Source organism: Canis aureus, chromosome 6, assembly GCF_053574225.1.
Source record: "Canis aureus isolate CA01 chromosome 6, VMU_Caureus_v.1.0, whole genome shotgun sequence".
Classification (NCBI taxonomy): Eukaryota; Metazoa; Chordata; class Mammalia; order Carnivora; family Canidae; genus Canis; species Canis aureus.
The window spans coordinates 8,873,294-8,890,953 of record NC_135616.1 but is presented as its reverse complement, the minus strand read 5'-3'; the positions used below and the strand labels follow the sequence as shown (position 1 = coordinate 8,890,953).

Here is a 17,660-nt window from a genome sequence, read left to right as displayed (position 1 = left end):
TCACAGAGGTGTTGTGAGGATTCAAGATCAGGCTTATGAAGTGACCAGCAATTCCCAGCTCACAGGAGGGTGCAGATGTAACTCATGCTCATTACTCTCCAGGAGCAGTTGTAAAGTATTCTTCGCCTGAGGTTGGGCAAAATTCAATGCTGGATGATTCCGATCCTTCAGGACACACGTCCTCTTAGAGCTTACCTGGCTCCCCTCAGCCAGGACCAGCTTCTGCCTGGGGCCCAGAGCATGTGGGCAGTGTTAGGTCACCTCATGATGGGTGGCCAGGGGCCCCAGCACCCTCTTTGCAGCCACCATCCCTCCTGGGGATAGTAATTCCTCATTCATAACAGATATGCTTTTGCCTTGTGAACACAAATAGCATGCCTCACTGAATTAAACAAACATTTCACTGTCTTTGCAGACCAGGAAATTACTCACATTTTAATCTACTTGTTATTAAGAAATGAGGCTTCTAATTTAATAGGTTCCACAAAAGTAAGTAATTCATAAACACATTTTCAAACTCTGAAGGCAGATGAAAGAGTGAAATGATGTGTTAGGAAAAATCTGCCTGAGTCACAGTTTGGGGTTTCAGGGTGTGAGGACTTTCGTGCCCTCCCCAGCAGATTGGGGCTGTACTTGGACTGCTTTGTAAAGCAGAGCCTCCTCTGGGGGTGCCAGGCTCCTGTCCTCTGAGTCATACAAGATGAATTCTTCATGCTTTTAGAGAAAATGCCAGCTGGACCAAAATATGAACCTACAAATATATATGTTCCGATCCTTGTCTCAATACCAAATGAGAGACTTCCGGTAAGCACATTATAAGATTCAGAAGGAAGACATGCTATTGTATTCTTCCCATTATCTCATTATGTGGCAGAAATATCATCAATATCTGCTGAGCGGCTGAAGATACCTGCTATCAGAGAGGCATGAAATGCCCATGCATGAGTCCATGGGGGGTGATGGGGGGACACGGGGCGTGTTTAGGCTTCTCTGACCCCTGTAGATTGCTGCGTTGAGGGCTTGTGGGTTTGTTCACGGAATTAATTGCCAAGGGGAATTTCAGTCTATTTTTAAGATTTAATTTACAAATATGAAATACACATACCTTAATGGTGCAGCTTGATGATTCTGTGCCTATCTGTGCAGCCATCACTGAATACTTAGGTGATGCCTGTCACCTCAGAAAGTTGTCAGGTTCCTTTGCTGTCAATACCACCACTCCACCCTCCCAGGTAGCTACTACTTTGCCGTCTATCACTAGCATTCTTGAACTTTGGGATTATATAGTATATATTCCCTTGTGTTTGATTTCCTTTGTTTGATTCAATGATTTTCAGATCAACCCATCTTGTCGCATGGATCACTAGTGTCTTCCTTTTTCTGGCTCCGTACTATTCCAGGGTGTGGACACCCCCTAGTTTGTTTATCCAATCACCAGCTGGTGAACTTTTGGTCTCTTTTAGAATTTTTGTCTATTGTGAATAAAGCTGATGTAAACATTCTTGTACAAGAATGTTGTTCTTGTACAGAATGTGTTCTGGGGACATACACATTCATTTCTAGGAGTGGTAGTGCTGGGTCATACGGTAAGTACGTGATTCGCTTTATAGAAACTTCCAAAGAGTTTCCCCAAATGGCCACACCATTTGACATGTCATCAGTTCCAGTTGTGCCACACCCTTGACAAGCCAAGTCCTGCCATTTGAAAGATCAATGGAGAGTCTGTTTCCTATGTTTACTTCACGTGCCTGAAGAACACACTTGTCATTCATGGGAAGCCTCCTGTATGCCTAGTAAATATTTTTACTTTAAATGTTACAACAACCCTACCAAGGGAGTAGTTTAATTTTCCATTTACAGAGGAAGAAAGTTGAAATTCGTACATCCTCACAGCTAGTAATGCTTCTCACCAGGACTCGGCCAGCATTCTTACCTCTGCGGTGGAGTGGCCAAGGACCTCAAAGAGCACTTTTCCCTTCCTCTTCAATTTGCTGATCCAGAGTAGGGAGTGAGACATGAGGACTTGTGTGAGGCCACAGATTTAAAACCTATTTATAAAGCAGTTCAGCCTCATTTCTCTCTGTAGTCAGACATCGAATGAGGTAACCTGTCTCTAAAACCTGCAGAAAAAAAGGCATAATTTACATGGCTTATTTCTTTCCAACCTGTGTAAACATAGACTCCAGTTTCCACTATCACATTGAAATTTTGTTTTGCCACTGTGGGAGGTAACTAAACAAAAAGATAAAGAGAGAAAAAGAGAAAGGAAAAAATGAGATGACTTTGTGTAAAAATACCTTGAAAATTCCCACATGGGCACTTCTGGAGAGGGTGGCTTCCACATTGGTTTAAAGAACCAGGAGGAGAGTCGTGAACAAGTGGGCTGGGAAGGCTCAAATTTTCCCAAATCAGCAGTTGTAATTCAGGTCAGTAGGTAGAGTCTGCTTCCTGAAAACGGTGCATTTGTCAGGCTTCTCCAGAGAAACAGAAGAAACAGGAAATATATAAAAAGATTTATCATAAGGAACTGGTTCATGAGATGATGGAAGTTAACAATCTGCTGTCCACAGGGTGGAGCCCAGGAAAGCCAGTGGTGTAGTTCAGTCGGAGTCTGAAGGCCTGGGAAACAGGAGAGCTATTGGTGTAAGTATCCATCCTGAGGGCAACCAATGCCAGAGGTCCAGCAGACAGACAGAGGTGGGATAAATTCTCTCTTCTTCCACCTTTCGTTGTACTCAGGGATTGGACAGTTCCCACCCACACTGGGGAGGGCAATCTGCTCTACTGAGTCCACAGACTCAAATGCTAATCTCATCCAGAAACATCCTCACAGACACACCCAGAAATAATGTTTAACCAGATACCTTGGTATCCCTTGGCCCAGTCAATGTGACACATGAAATTAACCATCATTAATAAATTCTGCAGCTGGTATGACTCGATGAGGCAATGTTACCCTTCTAAGATATATTTGGTTTTCTAGATTATTTGGTTTTGGTCAAGGCAATATATGATACAATTTGTTTTCTTTTGTTTTGTTTTTGTCATCTGTTTGTTTAGGGAGAGAGTGTGTGTGACAGAGCGAGCATTCTGGTAGGGGGAGGGGGAGGGGCAGAGGGAGAGGGAAAATCCTAAGCAGGTTCCATGTGCAACTCGGACTCCAACATGGGGCTCCATCTCATGATCCTGAGATCATGGCCTGAGCCAAAGTCAAGAGTCAAATGCTTAACCAACTGAGCCATCCAGGGGCCCCAATTTGTTTTCTTAAATCATCGGGGGAAATCTGACTTTCTTCAACAACCACTAGGAATCAGGCACTTTCACATATCCTCTCATTTAATCTCCAGCCTGACCCTCTCTGTAAGAGAACGATTTTTATCTTTATTTCTTGGAGGAGGAAGTCCAGGCTCAGAGAGGTTAAATAATTTTTTTCATAGTCACACGGCAGGGGCTAAAATTTCATTCAGGTCATGTCTGATTTCAAAGCTAGAACTCAGCTCACTATACTACACTATCTTTCCAAAACAGAAGTTTTTATAACACATTTAGATAAATTAAGGTTATTTACTTTAAAAATACGATTGTTTCAAAAGCCACAATTATCCTTCATGTATGATATGAATCAATGTTGGACAAAAATTATACTTAATTCTCTCTGGATAACATTTATGATTTTTATGAGATACTCTCTTCCACAGAAGAACATGAGCCTATGGACTCAAGAACTTGAAAAACAGTATTAGTTTAATTAGAAAATGAATCAAATTACTGTTCACTACAATTCTAAACAAAACTCCAAAACTTCAATTGCCTGTGTTCCAACTAATCAGGGTCCTCCATTAACCAGACCTGTTTTATGCCCTCAATGGCAAATTACAAAAAAGAAAGGAAAAGACTTGTTTATAAATCTCAGCTCCTAGAAGGTATCAGGATTTGTCCATGTCCAGCTTCTATACCTTCTAAATCTACCTGAATAATCTTATAATTGGCATTTAAGAATGATGGCCGGGAATTCCTGCTGAACCCCCTGTCCTCGAAGAAAGATTCCACTGTGTTCATTCCTCTGTTCTTACAAGGACAGGAGAATGGACTAGTTCATTTCAGAAATGTTTTCAGTCACAGGGATCAAAAAGGATTTCTTACTTAACTCTCAGTTACTCAGAACCTAAAATTCATCAAACTACCCCATTGCCCAAACATCTCTCTTAATCAAGCTTTTGCTGTGCTCCCAGACTTGCTGGTTGTTGTTGTTGTTTTTAATCAAATGCATCATTCTGATAACACTGACAAATTTGGAGGAGAAGTCTGGGGCGAATTGTGAGCTGAACAGATATGGGCACATAAACCAGTGCCTCTGCAGGTCCTCGTGGAAGAGAGGTTGGGAAGAAGCCAAATGCAGCACCTATTAGCTTTCCAGGATTATTTACCTGGCATTTGCACTAGTTATTTTCAAGATGGGGAAGCATGCATCCTCACACTTAACTTGTGGTGAGCTGCCTCCAAATCTCCCCTTTGCCACCGAAGGGGACAGAGCCGGACTGCCTGCCCATGCTGGTGATGGCTCATCCTCAGGGAGCCCAAAGTCAGATATTCTGTTCCTAGGAGACTGGCTTTGTGTTGTTTGCTACTGCTGTTTGTTTTATCATTTGAAACACTAAATTTGTTCATTTCTAATTTGTAAAGCAAAGGAGGTATTTTGGTTCAGATCCCCTGAGGAACGAAGGCAGAAAGGAGGAAATGGGAAACAGGTGAATCTCATACACTAAAAACAAACATAATCGTGTGAATCCAGGCTCAGGGCATGTGCACGATGCAGAGAGCTACTGACCAGGCAGTGCCCTTGGAATAATTAAAATCTATGGCTTATTATATTTCTCGGTGAAGAAGATTCACCCAGGGACTCGGGCATCTTGGGAAGTTTTATCCTGGCTTTCAGGCCAACTGAATAATTTAGTGGAGTCCTAAAACAGTAAGTTACTGATGCTTTTGCAGCAAATTCAGCAAAGCTGCAAATATTCTTTGAGTACCTGCTGTGTGCCAGGCTGGGCTCTGGGACGACAAGACGGAAGGCACAGGTTCAGTCCCTAGCCCCAGGTGACCAGTATAGGAGTGCAGCGACACTTGTTGGGCAGGGCTCACCAGTCCCAGAGAACTGACCTTGCAAATGCCTTATCCCCATGTGGTGACTTCAGGGCACCTCACAGAGCTAGCTCACAGGCTCCGAGGAGGTGCCAGGCAAAGGATGGGGCCAGACCATTTTACAGATGTGGATAAGAAACAACACTGAAACCACATGGGAAATCAGGACCCTTGGCACCACTGGTAGCAGTATAAATTTATACTGGCCTTTCCAAATGTGTGACATTTTGGTAGTATTTAATGGAATTAAGTGTGCCCAGACTTAGGACCAAGTCATCTGACTCCTGCCCACAGATCGCAGAGCAATTCTTGCTGATTTTATAAGGGATTCTGTGTTGGATTTCGTGTTGGCATTGGGTGGGAAAAGTGAGTGGATGATTACCTTGTGTCCGCCGTTAGGGCTGTGGACAGGTGACAGGTGATGGGCACCTACTATGGAATACTTTGAAATTTGGAGGAGGAACAAACAAAATGTGCCTAGAGCTATATGCAGAGAATGACACAGAAAAAAAAAATAACCCTAAGACAATTTAAGGGCAGAATGAGAATTATAGCACCATACCAATTGTGTAAATTCAAAACACGCACTCACAAAAACGTGCACATTTAAAGATAACTATATTTGGGAATCAGGATGAAGGGGAAAAAATAAAATAAGTACCTGTATGAACCAATGTTGATAATACTGAAGATTGTTATAACACCGAAGGTGGAAGATTAACTCAACTTTCTTTACCAAAGGGTGCTGTGGAAAGGAGACAAAATTTGAAGATGTAGCCCCATCTTCAGCATGATTCAATTAGTATGCAAACTATTTCTGTAGAGGTGTCCTTCCAGGGCAATTGCTGCTATTCTGTTCCTGTCCTGCTGAACTCTATGGTGATCCTCCTTGTATAAAGAATTCAGAGTAGACTGGATTATACAGACCTCTGTGGCCCAAAACAACCTGTGCCATGGGTTGGTCACAGCTTGGCTGGGGCTGTGCTCCACCTGGGATACTCCAGGACCCAGCCTCCAACAGTCACAGCACTGGTCTCTGTGGCAGAAGAAAGGAGACCTCAGGTAAATTGCACACTGGTTCTCAAGACCTCCAACCAAAAGTGACACTTAGCACTTTCACTTATATTCCATTGGCATTAGCAAGTCCCGTGGCCAAGTCCACCCGGAGAATGACTGGAACAATGACAGCCAAGAATATTTGCTGGGAGCACTAACATTTACCCTCCTCGTCTTCAGATAACACTCCCCTCAGATTTCTCCCAGTTGGCTCTCTTGAGCTGTGTGACCTTGGACAAGTTACTTAGCCTTTTCACGCCTCCGTTTCTTTTCTGTAGTTGGGAGTTCTGAGACCTATCCCATGAACTTTCTGTCAGCACACGTAAGGGGGGGCAGTGAATGTGTATAGCAAAGGGTCCGGCAGCCAGGAAGCCCTCAGCACAGTGTAGTCATTGTTGTCGTTCTGAACACCCCTACTCTCACTTCCTCTTCCTAGCCCTCCTTCAGATCCGTCCTCCACACTAGCCCTGCCTTGATCCTTAAACATGGCTTTGCTCATATCCCGACTGAGGCCAAAAGCATACTTTTGCTCCCTGTTGGTGTAGTAGTTGCCTCGACTGCTGCCTGTGGTAGCTAGCATTCCTGTTTTGGGTGCCACCCTCCATCTGAGCTTGCAAGCTCACTGCCCTGCATCCTAATCTGTAAGCAAGGTGAGTTACTCAATCCTCATTCATTGCATGCATTTTCCAAGGAATTTCAAGGAATGGGAACATCTTTCTTCACCCATCCATTCATTCATTTAATGAATGCTTGGTCTACAGCAGACATCATTCCAGGGGTTGAAGATATAGAAATGAAGACAGAGAACATATAGTCCTCATGGAGCCTATAGGAGATGTGCTAAGATACCTAAGATGGCTCAAATTAGTGATGTGTGCCATCGAGACCACTTCATACGGTGAGAGGATAGAGTGTCTGAGTGGGTCAGCTAGACTAGTCAGGGAAGGCTGAATGATCAAGTGAAGAGGAGAAACCTCATAAATATCCGGGAGAAGAGCATTCCAGAGACACAGTGACAAATCTCATGTCAAGTAACGGAGGAGAAGGCTGGAGTGAGTTCAGCTCAGTGGACAAGGAGAAAGTGGGAGAGTAGAGCAGGGGGGAAGAACTCAGGGACAGGTAATTTACAAGAATGTAGGAAAATGAAAAGCCTTTTGAAGGTTTACTGCTTTTGCCCTTCTATGCAAGGCATGTGTCTTCAATATACACATAATCAGATTTAATCACTGTCTGGGTCCAATTGAAAAACACTTCACAAGACCTTGCCTGATCTTTATCTCTCCTCTTCCCCATCTCCCATTAAAAGTAGTTTTTTTCCACCTTTAAACTTACAAGATAATTTACCCACCCCAAGGATTTGCATCCTTTCACCTGGAGGAACACCTGCCCTGTGGCTCGGGGATTTCAGTTCCACAAAATGAAATGGGTAGTATTAACAGATACCCAGCATTAGTAGTATTGATATCTCCTTATAACTTTACTCCAGAGTCATATAGGACGAGCTTCAGAAAAGCAGACAAAAATACGCCTAGAAAATGGAACAAGTCATCCAATGTCTTTGGTACAAAGAGATGGAACAAGAAAATTACTTTGATCTGGATAATTCTTTTACAGAATATTTCAGCCAGACCCCTTGTCATATTCTCCGTAAGCCTTTACCCTGTCCTGTATTTCTGAGTATTAAGCTGGGTAATAAAGTCCGGCTAAGACAATAGCAGCTATATGGTTTTCAGTTGCTCTGATGTCTTTCCTTTGTGGCTGTGTGAGTGAGACAGGGTCCTTTTCCAAACACAAGGAAAACAAAACAAAGAGAACCCAGTAAAATGAAATCATCCTGGGCATTGTCAGGCCTGCCTCTAAAAATCACTTCATTTTTTTCTCATGTATTTTGCTACCTTTCTAATCTTAATTAATGACCATAGAAAGCTTTGGAATTTGTTGTTCTGTTTCTCTGGTCACATTGTGCCTGGGGTCCAGCTCCCGTACCCAAGCATATAGTTGTTATTGCTTATTAATATTCACCGAACATCTGCCCTGCACTTAGATGCCACTGGGACACCAGAATTAGCTACAGTCACTCTCCAGTGTATTCCTCTGAGCATGACAGGACTCAAAGCGAAGGAGGAGCTTATTTCTGGAAAACAAGGGTGACATCGTGACACAGGCTTGTGGGGCACTGTGTGCCAAGCTGGCTTTGATATTTGTGGATCTTATGATATTTCCAGGTAAGCAATTTGGTTTTGTTTGGTTTCAGAGGGAGGTATGAAGTGGTGGGCAGAAAGGAGGGGAGGGTGGATGGCATGTGAATCACGGAGGGCACATTCTCTTAGGCTGCAGAGGGAATGTTCTCCAACCTTGCTGAGAAATAAGCCTTGATGAATGAATCTATGAATTTAGTTGAATTGTGTCTTGACAGTGAGGATGCTGGGAGCGAATGAATGAATGAATGAGAGAATGCAAAGGAGAAGGATGGAGGAATAAACACAGGCTCTTTGGCAGCACACAGAACCAGGGGTAGGAACAAGATGCAGGGACCTCAGAGTGGAGGTTATAGTTTGAAGAGATACAAGATAATAACAAAAAGGCCAAGAAGGAGGAAAATTTTGTTTTTTATAAAGTTTGCTTTTAGGGAATTAGGATTTTCAGAGAAATCGCAGATATTAAGTGCACAAGTTCAATGAGTTTTGACAAAGGTATACATGCATGGAAATCACATTCCTATCAAGATATAGAATATTCCCCCTGCCCAGGAAATCTCCCCCATGTCCCTGACTGGTCAATCCCTACTCTCCATCTCGTTCCCCACCTCAGAGAACACTGCTGTCCTGGGTTCTATCTCTGTAACTCATTTTTTCCTGTTCCTGAACTTTACATAAATACAATCACATAGAATATTTGACATCTTTTATGTTTGCCTTCTTTCCCACAGGTCGATTTTTTTAAAGATTTTATTTAGTTATTCATGAGAGACACAGAGAGAGGCAGAGAGAGAGAGACAGAGACAGGAGAAGCTGGCTCTATGCAAGAAGTTCAATGTGGGACTCGATCCAGGGTCTCTGGGATCACGCCCTGAGCCAAAGGCATATGCTCAACCACTGAGCCACCCAGGCGTCCCAGCACAGAAGGTCTTTGAGCTCAAATATGTTGCTATTTGGATTGTTTCTTTTTTTGTCTGGATGGCATTTCATTGTACAGCTCTACTGCACTTTTTAAAAAATATTTTATTTATTTATTCATGAGAGACACACAGAGAGAGAGAGAGAGAGAGAGAGAGAGAGAGAGAGGCAGAGACACAGGCAGAGGGAGAAGCAGGCTCCATGCAGGGAGCCCGATGTGGGACTCGATCCCGGGACTCCAAGATCACGCCCTGGGCTGAAGACAGGCGCTAAACCGCTGAGCCACCCAGGGATCCCCTCTACTGCACTTTTAAAATTTATTCTTCTTTTCATGGCCACTTCACGGCCCAGTTTTGGCTACTATTAAGAAAGCCAGGGATCCCTGGGTGGCGCAGCGGTTTAGCGCCTGCCTTTGGCCCAGGGCGCGATCCTGGAGACCCGGGATCAAATCCCACGTCGGGCTCCCGGTGCATGGAGCCTGCTTCTCCCTCTGCCTGTGTCTCTGCCTCTCTCTCTCTCTCTCTCTGTGTGACTATCGTAAATTAAAAAAAAATAAATAAATAAAAATAAAAAAAGAAAGCCACTGTGAGCATTCTTATATAAGTCTCCTTAAATTTTTATTTTTTTGGTATGTGATTTTATTTATTTCTCTTGGGCAACACCTAGAAGCAACATTGCTGGGTATAAAATAGTTATATTCTTAGTGTTATAAGAAACTGGCCGTATCATTTTACACCTCAACCAGCAATGTGTGAGGGTTCTGGCTGCTTTGTGTCTACCAACTCTGATATTGTCAATCTCCTCCCAAGGGCTTTTTTTTTTTTTTTTTTTGGCATTTTATTGATGTTTTTCCATCTTACTATTAAGGTGTTATGAGTTCTTTATGTATTATGCATATAACTCCTTTGTCAACTATTTCTAAGAGGAATATTTTCTTGATGGTTTAGGGCCTGCCAATTCATTTTCTTCATGATTATTTCTTGTTGAGTAGAAGTTTTAAATTTAAGTCCAATTTATCATTTTTTTCTTCTATAATTTATACTTTTTAGGTCCAGTCTAAGAAATCTTTGCTTGCTTCAAGCCCAAAAGACTCCTATGTTTTCTTCTACAGTCTTGTAGATTTGGCTTTTATGTCTAGGTCTTAATTAACTTAGGGTATAAAAGGTATAATCATGTGGTGCCTACCTGGCTCAGTTGGGTAAGCAGCTGACTCTGATATCAGCTCAAGTAATGATCTTGGGGTCCTGGGATGGAGCCCTATGAGGACTCTGCAATCAGTGGGGAGTCTGCTTGAGGATTCTCACTCTCTCCTTCTTCCCCCTGCAACTCATACACATGTTCTCTCTCAAATCAATCAATCAATCAATCAATCAATCAATCTTTTAAAAAGCTACAATCATGAAGTAGGAGTTAAGGTTTCTTTTTTTTCCCAAATTGATTTCCAATTGTTCTGACACCACTGTGGGAAGACTTCTTCCATTGCATCACTTCTTTGGAGCCTGTAAGGCCAGCATTTGATGAGGAAAAAGTCATTGGTGATCCCAAAGTAAAAAAAATGGGGAGTCTGGAGAGATGCCAATAAAAGAGGAAGGAAGGGCCTTTACAAGACAGGAGAGGATCTTAAAACAGATAGAAGCCAGATTATAGAGGCTAAGTACAGGGAGCAGATACAATGGCGAGAGTAGGAATGGATCATGTATCTAAGGGGTTCGGCTACGAAGACAAGGGTAAGAAAGGGACAGTAATTCTCAACAATCATTTCTAGGTCAAGAGATCGGACCTGCTATTTATTAGCAGGCAATGGGCTAGGGAAATAATAGTGTTAACCTGGAAATGTAGAGGCTTTGGGTGGAGAAAGGCTCAAATGATATCCATTTGTGGAGACTTTGCCACTCCCAGAGTGGCACTACAGTGAACTCAGAGAGACATACTGGGAAATATACATTTATGTGCCAATATCTATTCACTATATAAGAACTGACTGCTGAAAGTGCAGTATGTAGAAGTAAAGCACTGAGTTTAAACGGCTAGTCTGCCAGATGGGCTGAGAGCCGATCACCCAGGAGCTGCCATGTCCATGCCTTTGTGAAGAGGCTCTTCATGCTCCCCTTGGGCCAGAGGAATGGTTGAATGACTCTGCCCTCAACCATTTCACTTTATGGGAGGAGGAAGACAGACCAGAAGTTAGCTATCAGCACCTGCTTTTCTACATGAAAGTTTTTCTTAAACATCTAAATGGATGAGGAGGATGAGGTAGCTATTTTACTTTATATGCTGTAGACTCTAGCTGCTCTCCTAATCCCACAAGAAAGAGTTTAAGGGCCTATTACAATTTGTTTTCCAAAGGAAAGAACAACAATGTTTGCTAATTATTAACTGTATGCCAGGCAGGAGTGTTAGATACCGTTGTACAGGTTGTGCACTATACAACTGCATTACACCAAGAGACACTATTCCTATCCTAGCTTGGTGTTGTGAAGTATGGTGGCCTTGATGAAAAATGTTACTCTATGGTTTTTACACAAGCAAGCTTACTTAGCCTTTGCAACCACCCTATTGGATTGGCATTATTATGTTCATTCTGTAGATGAGAAAATCGAGGCTCAGAGAGGTAAAGCCCCTTGCCCAAGGACATTCAGCTAGTAAGTAGCAGGGATATAATTTGTAGACCTATTGATTCCAAAACATCACTTCTCAGTGAACTTAAAATATTGGCAAAGTTCACCTTTAGAAGGCAAGTAAGTAGACTATTTGAAGTCTACTTGCCTTCTACTATTTGAAGAAACCAGCAACCTTCTGGGAAGATGTGAAATGAAAAAGGCCACTGGAGTGAAAGTCAAAGGCAACAGAGGACTAGGAACTGCCAGGGTGGCTAGAGAGAGATGGAGGGAAATTCTAGATTGGCAGAAGCTGGAAGAGCAGATGGCCCAGCAACCCAAGCACACCCACCCATGTGGCAGAGAAAAGAGCCAACTACAAAACACCAAAACTGGTCCAGCCATGAGTGGCTTGGGAAAACCCCAGATGGGCTGATCCACTGGCTTAGGGGTAAGGAGGGCTAAATAGGGCTGTCCCAGTGCTCAGAAACTGAAGCAGAAATGCTCAGTGCTTGCTGGGAACCTACTGTGTTCTCACAGGAAGGCAGTTCGGCTCAGAGGCAATAATGAATGCTTACAATTAGGGTCAAATTCTGATTCCCACATTTACCAGGTGTGAGACAAAAGGCAAGTAACCTATCTATTTCTAATCTGTTAAATGAGATTATAGTACCAACTGGAAAAATTGTTCTGATGATTAAATTAGGTAATGTAACTTGCGTGCATAGTCAGCATTTAATAAATGTCAGTTACTCTGCGACTCAGGGCATATAAGATGAGACATGATCACAGCGATAACAGTCCACTTATCAAACCTTTGAAGCTCCCAGTTCAGAGGCCACTGTATTGGCTTGTGTCATCCTTCAGCCCCAGCACCGGGGAAGATGTGGGAGCTCAGCTGTTGCCTTACTCCACCGCAGGCTACTTATGCTCCTTTTCATTTTTTTTCCTTATCTGTTCCCACTCTCTCTCTCTTTCCCCAGAACACCATGCCCATCAGAACAGCACCCTGCAGTGGCCGCAGTGACAAGCAGAGCTACGTCGTCTGTACTACTGGTCTGAGCGATTCCAACTGCAAGCTCCTGGAAGGGGGGGGTTGGGGCTTGTTCAGTTTTGCATCTTCAGAATTGGAACCTAAATCCCGTCCCTACATGTTGACTCGATGCATGGCCAGTAAGTGCAAAAAAAAAAAAAAAAAAAACTTGTCTGGCCCCCGCACTTCAGACAGGATATGGACGTGGGGCTGGCAAGTTTCCATGGATGTGGATGAAGAGGGTCTGCTGGCCAGAGTGCTGTGGTAGGGTGAGAACCCTGGATTTAGCTGTGGGCTTCAGAACCAGACTTTCATTGCAAGCTGTCCCTGGTGGGTGCTTTATGCGTGCTTCAAAACCATAAACTGGATGAGCAGATGCCTGGTGGTAGCGGGCTGCTTGTTTTCAGGGGGGTAGACGTGCCCAGTGGGCACCTGAAGCATGCATTGCCCATCGCACACGAGTTTTTCTGTCAGGCACAGAAATAAACCTTTCCTTTTCCTGGGCAGTAAAAGAACAGAGCTTTGAAAAGCCATGGAAAAACAAATTAAACAGTGCCACACTACGGAGTATCCTCTCTCTCCTCTCTTCTCGTAAAACCAAGTGAGACTGTTACTCCATTTGAATGAGTCCTGGTCAGTAGCAATGGGACTAGGAAACCCTTGAGGGAAGAGGTCAGACTCACAAGGTTAAACTATAAAACTTAGAGGATATCTTCCAATTAGGAAAGAGGTAGGAAATGAAGAATGCTTTTGGATTTCCAGTAAATGTAATGCTAAAATATTTGGCCATTTGTCTATTGCCATGTATCAATCCAATTAACCTTGCGCCATGTGCCCAACTGCATTCAGTGATCCTGATGTGTTACAAATCAATATAAAATATCCCACTGCTGATGGGGATCCTCAGGAACAGAGAAAGTCCAGCTTTTGAGTTTCAGAGTTTTGAAAATGAGTGAAATTCACCTCTCGAGTTATGAAGGTAGTGATAGTCTATGATTTGGTTGCAAACAAACAGGACTTTCATTTTACCGGCAACATAAATTTGTCAAAATCATCAGCATGTAGGACTTTGGATTCTGATTAGCAGTGATAATGGGAAATGATTTCTAATATTCTGCAGTTGAAATGACCCATTAGTAATGAAATAAAATTGGTACACTGAAATGTTTTCTTAAGGAAAGGTTATTTTTTGCATAATGTCCGCTGGATTTTATTATTTTTTCAATTGCTTTATAAATAGAGAAACAGATGTTTCTCTTACAGCAATTCCGCTTTCTTCAAATTACCTTTGCTGTAAAGGTAAGAAGTGTAAAGGGCAAGTTGAATCTATCATTAATCTTGCGTTTGCTGTGTTCGAACAATTGCCAAAGTTGATTTTGTAAGTATTTTATTATCAAAATAAGACATGGGGGCGGGGGGTGGGTGGATTGCCAAAATATCCCAGTGAGTATTAGGTTTTTGTTTTATTTCAACTTGATTTATCTATCAACTCATTTTTTGTCTTACTATGTATGTAACAGGGACATTTCTCATTATTCACTGAATTGGTAACTCTTCCCCAAGAAAAATATGACCATGGCTGAAATTATTATTATATCCACTTTCAAGGTTTTACATATAAAACTCATTAAAATTTTGGCAAGATAGGACAGCATCCAGAAGAAATTCAATTTGGTATTTCTGTTTCAATTAAATATGATTCTAGCAGGTTATCAGCAATCCTCAACCAAAACCAAACTGAAGACTTTGAAAAATAGTTCCTAATTTACATCTGTGAAGAGAATAGGAAGTGGTTCCCACTTATGTTTTCCAAAGTCACTGGAAAATAAAAAAAATAAACCTATTATATTCATGTTACTTATTACAGGCTTAGGCAGGAAACGGCAGAGGTCAACTTTTTCTCTATAAAATAGTATCCTGTAACTTTAAAACCTGACTGTTACCACTTATGGAAAATAAGATATTTTCCTGACATGGTTTATAATTTAAGTATATGTTAGAGTTGAAATGATTTGAGGTTCTGAGATAAATCATTGCAGCTCTGGCTTAGTAATAAAAGGCATTTATTGAATTAGGTGGATAACTAGTGCTAGTGAGTCCGCCTTTGAACAACAGAAATGCCAGAGCACATTTACGGAGGGGGGGGGGGGAGAATGTGCCAGAGGAAGGAAGCACTTATCTCCATGAGCAATCAGTGATGAAGATCCAGAGAAGGCCCAGGGCAGGAAGTGAGAAGGGGTCAGACCAAGGTTGTGCACTGCTGTGCTGATGTTCCCTGGCTCAGTGACTCATAACATGCAAGGCTCTCCATGCCAGGGCCTTGTGCAGCACGGCGTCTGCTGGCGGGAGACCCTAGAGACCAAGAACCTTAACTGGGAAAGCACATTACACATTACAGTGTTCTAGAACAAATACGTACTGAGGACTTATGTTGTTTGACATTATAAGAGGTAAAAGAAGAATTTCTGACCTATAGGAGCTTACAACTGAGTCAGGCAAAGAACACAACATGAGAGGATCAGTAACACAAGATCTGATGTGGCAAATGCCTGAGTGATAAAGACCTGAATTACAACCAGAATTCAGAAGAACAGGGAGAGGGAGGAAGGGAAGGAGCAAGCAGACATTAACCAGCGTGACATAAAAACATTCCTTACCTGCAATACGGTGATGGCATCCAGGTGCGGGAATTAGCTGCTTAAAACAGTAGACGGGCTTTCCTAGGGTTGAGACTAAGTCTTTTTTTTCCTCCCCTTATGTCTATGTTCAGCCTGTGATTCAATACCTGACACAAAGCAGTGCTGTGAACATCTGCAACTGGAGAATGAACGCATGGGTGCATGTGGATAGACGGTTGATGACCAGTGGTGCGCAAGGGATTAGACTGGAAGGGGAGAGATGGGGCGGGCACACCTGAAAGAGGATTTATTTTTTTCCTTTTTTTTTTTTGTTGTTTTAAGATTTTATTTATTTATTCATGAGAGACACAGAGAGAGGCAGAGACACAGGAAGAGGGAGAAGCAGGCTCCCCTTGGGGAGCCCGATGTGGGACTCGATCCTAGGACCCCAGGGTCATAACCTGAGCCCAAAGGCAGACACTTAACCACTGAGCCACGTATGTGCCCCTGAAGGAGGATTTCTAAGCAGAGAAAATCCAAGAGGAGAGGTGAGGCCTTAATAGGAGCTACATGCTGCAGGGGAGGGCCAAGGTTGGATGGGGTAGAGGCGGTTGGAAGCCTGGCCAAGGACAGATTGTGAAAGGCTGTGACCCCCTGTGTCACCATGATCAATTACATCCCTCCTTAGGACTTGCTGTGATCTGTCATCCCTCCTCAGTGCTCCTCTGAGCCCTAGGCTGGGCTTTGCTCCCCGCAGCCCTGGCCTGCTTGCTGCCTACACTCATCCTACACCCCTACCCCCCGGGCCTGCCATGGCTTACCTGCCAGTTCTTCCCACTGCCCCAGAAACTGTGCCTGGGTGGAGACGGGCCCGACACGGCGCCCCTGCAGTCTTAGCACCAACCAACAGCAGTTGAGTGAACTAATGGAGAAAGTGAGGGCATTCTACTGGCATTTTTGAATGAGGGAAGGGTGTGACTGGAGCATGCTTCTCGGAGGTGTACTGAAGGAGGGGACAGGTGGTGTGTCAAGGAGGAGAACCATGAAGGTGGGTGTCCATGGCACTAGTCGTAGAGAGACCGAGGCCAAGATGGCATGGGCATAGGGCTAGGCAGCGGGGCTGGGGATGATGCACAGAGTACGGGCTTGACACAGTGGGATAATCAACAGGACTCCAAGCCTGAGCACGATGACATTGGCCCACATAAGAGGCCCAGGTAGTCAGCCCGATGGCAGTGGTGAGCAAGAGGGGAGGAGAGCAAATGGGAGCCATAGGAGCCTGGGGAATCTGGGCAGGAGAAGGAGAGGGTCAAAGCTGGAAAGAGCAGAAGGGACTTGAACAGTCTGATAGAATGCACCGTGTATCAGCAGGTGCACAGGGAGGGACAGGCCTTCCAGGTGGAGTGGCAGGATGGGGACCACATGTCCTGGAGGTCATATAGCCAGAGCCCCAACCGGGTGAGAAAGAGAGCTCACCAGCCCTTCCACACAGAAGCAGCCCAAAGTGTCCCCCAACCCAAAAGGAAAGCTGTCTTCCCAGTCAAGAAAGAATGGAAGGCTTATCCTGGTCTCCACATCTTAAGAGGAAACAATAAATAGCTATAATTTCCAAAAGCTTGTTTCTCTTAAGGGAATATACACAAGCATTTCTAAGCCAATGTATCATTGGTTCGCTGAGTTTCTGCTAGAAAATGGAGCAGAGAAAACCCAGTGGGTTTATTTTTAGTTCTTACAGGGATGAATGACCATCCCCTGTAGTTTAATGATTATTTGAGTATCCCTTTTGGCAGCAACCTGCAAAATCAATCTATGGTTAGCGCAGCTTAGCCTGTTCAAAAGTGATCGTTTTAACTTATATTGCAGGAGGCGGGAAGCAATGGACTGGCACTAGGGAAGGGGAGCTGGTCTCAGAGCCCAAGGAGTAAAGGTTTCAGCCATGCTTGGATGTCATCTCGTTTTGGACTCTGAGAAGGGCAGGCATTCTCTCTGTAACTCCATTTATCCATCTGTGAAATGGAACACCCACTGGCTGGCTCATGTTTCCCTCCCAGAGAAAGCCCAATGATGCATATATCCTAAAGGAGGGTTCTTTGTGTCCAGA

At 43.5% G+C, this 17,660-nt stretch overlaps 1 long non-coding RNA gene across 2 annotated transcripts; it reads left to right on the top strand.

Annotated features, from left to right (window-relative positions):
* Positions 1-1,507: 1,507 nt before the first annotated feature.
* Positions 1,508-14,086, top strand: LOC144315476 (uncharacterized). Of its 2 annotated transcripts, XR_013381178.1 has the most exons (4): positions 1,511-1,586; positions 2,571-2,643; positions 8,240-8,420; positions 12,892-14,086. It is a non-coding gene; the product is annotated as an uncharacterized LOC144315476 (long non-coding RNA). The 2 variants fall into 2 exon arrangements; XR_013381179.1 differs by lacking the exon at positions 2,571-2,643 and having other exon boundaries at positions 1,508-1,586.
* Positions 14,087-17,660: the final 3,574 nt, after the last annotated feature.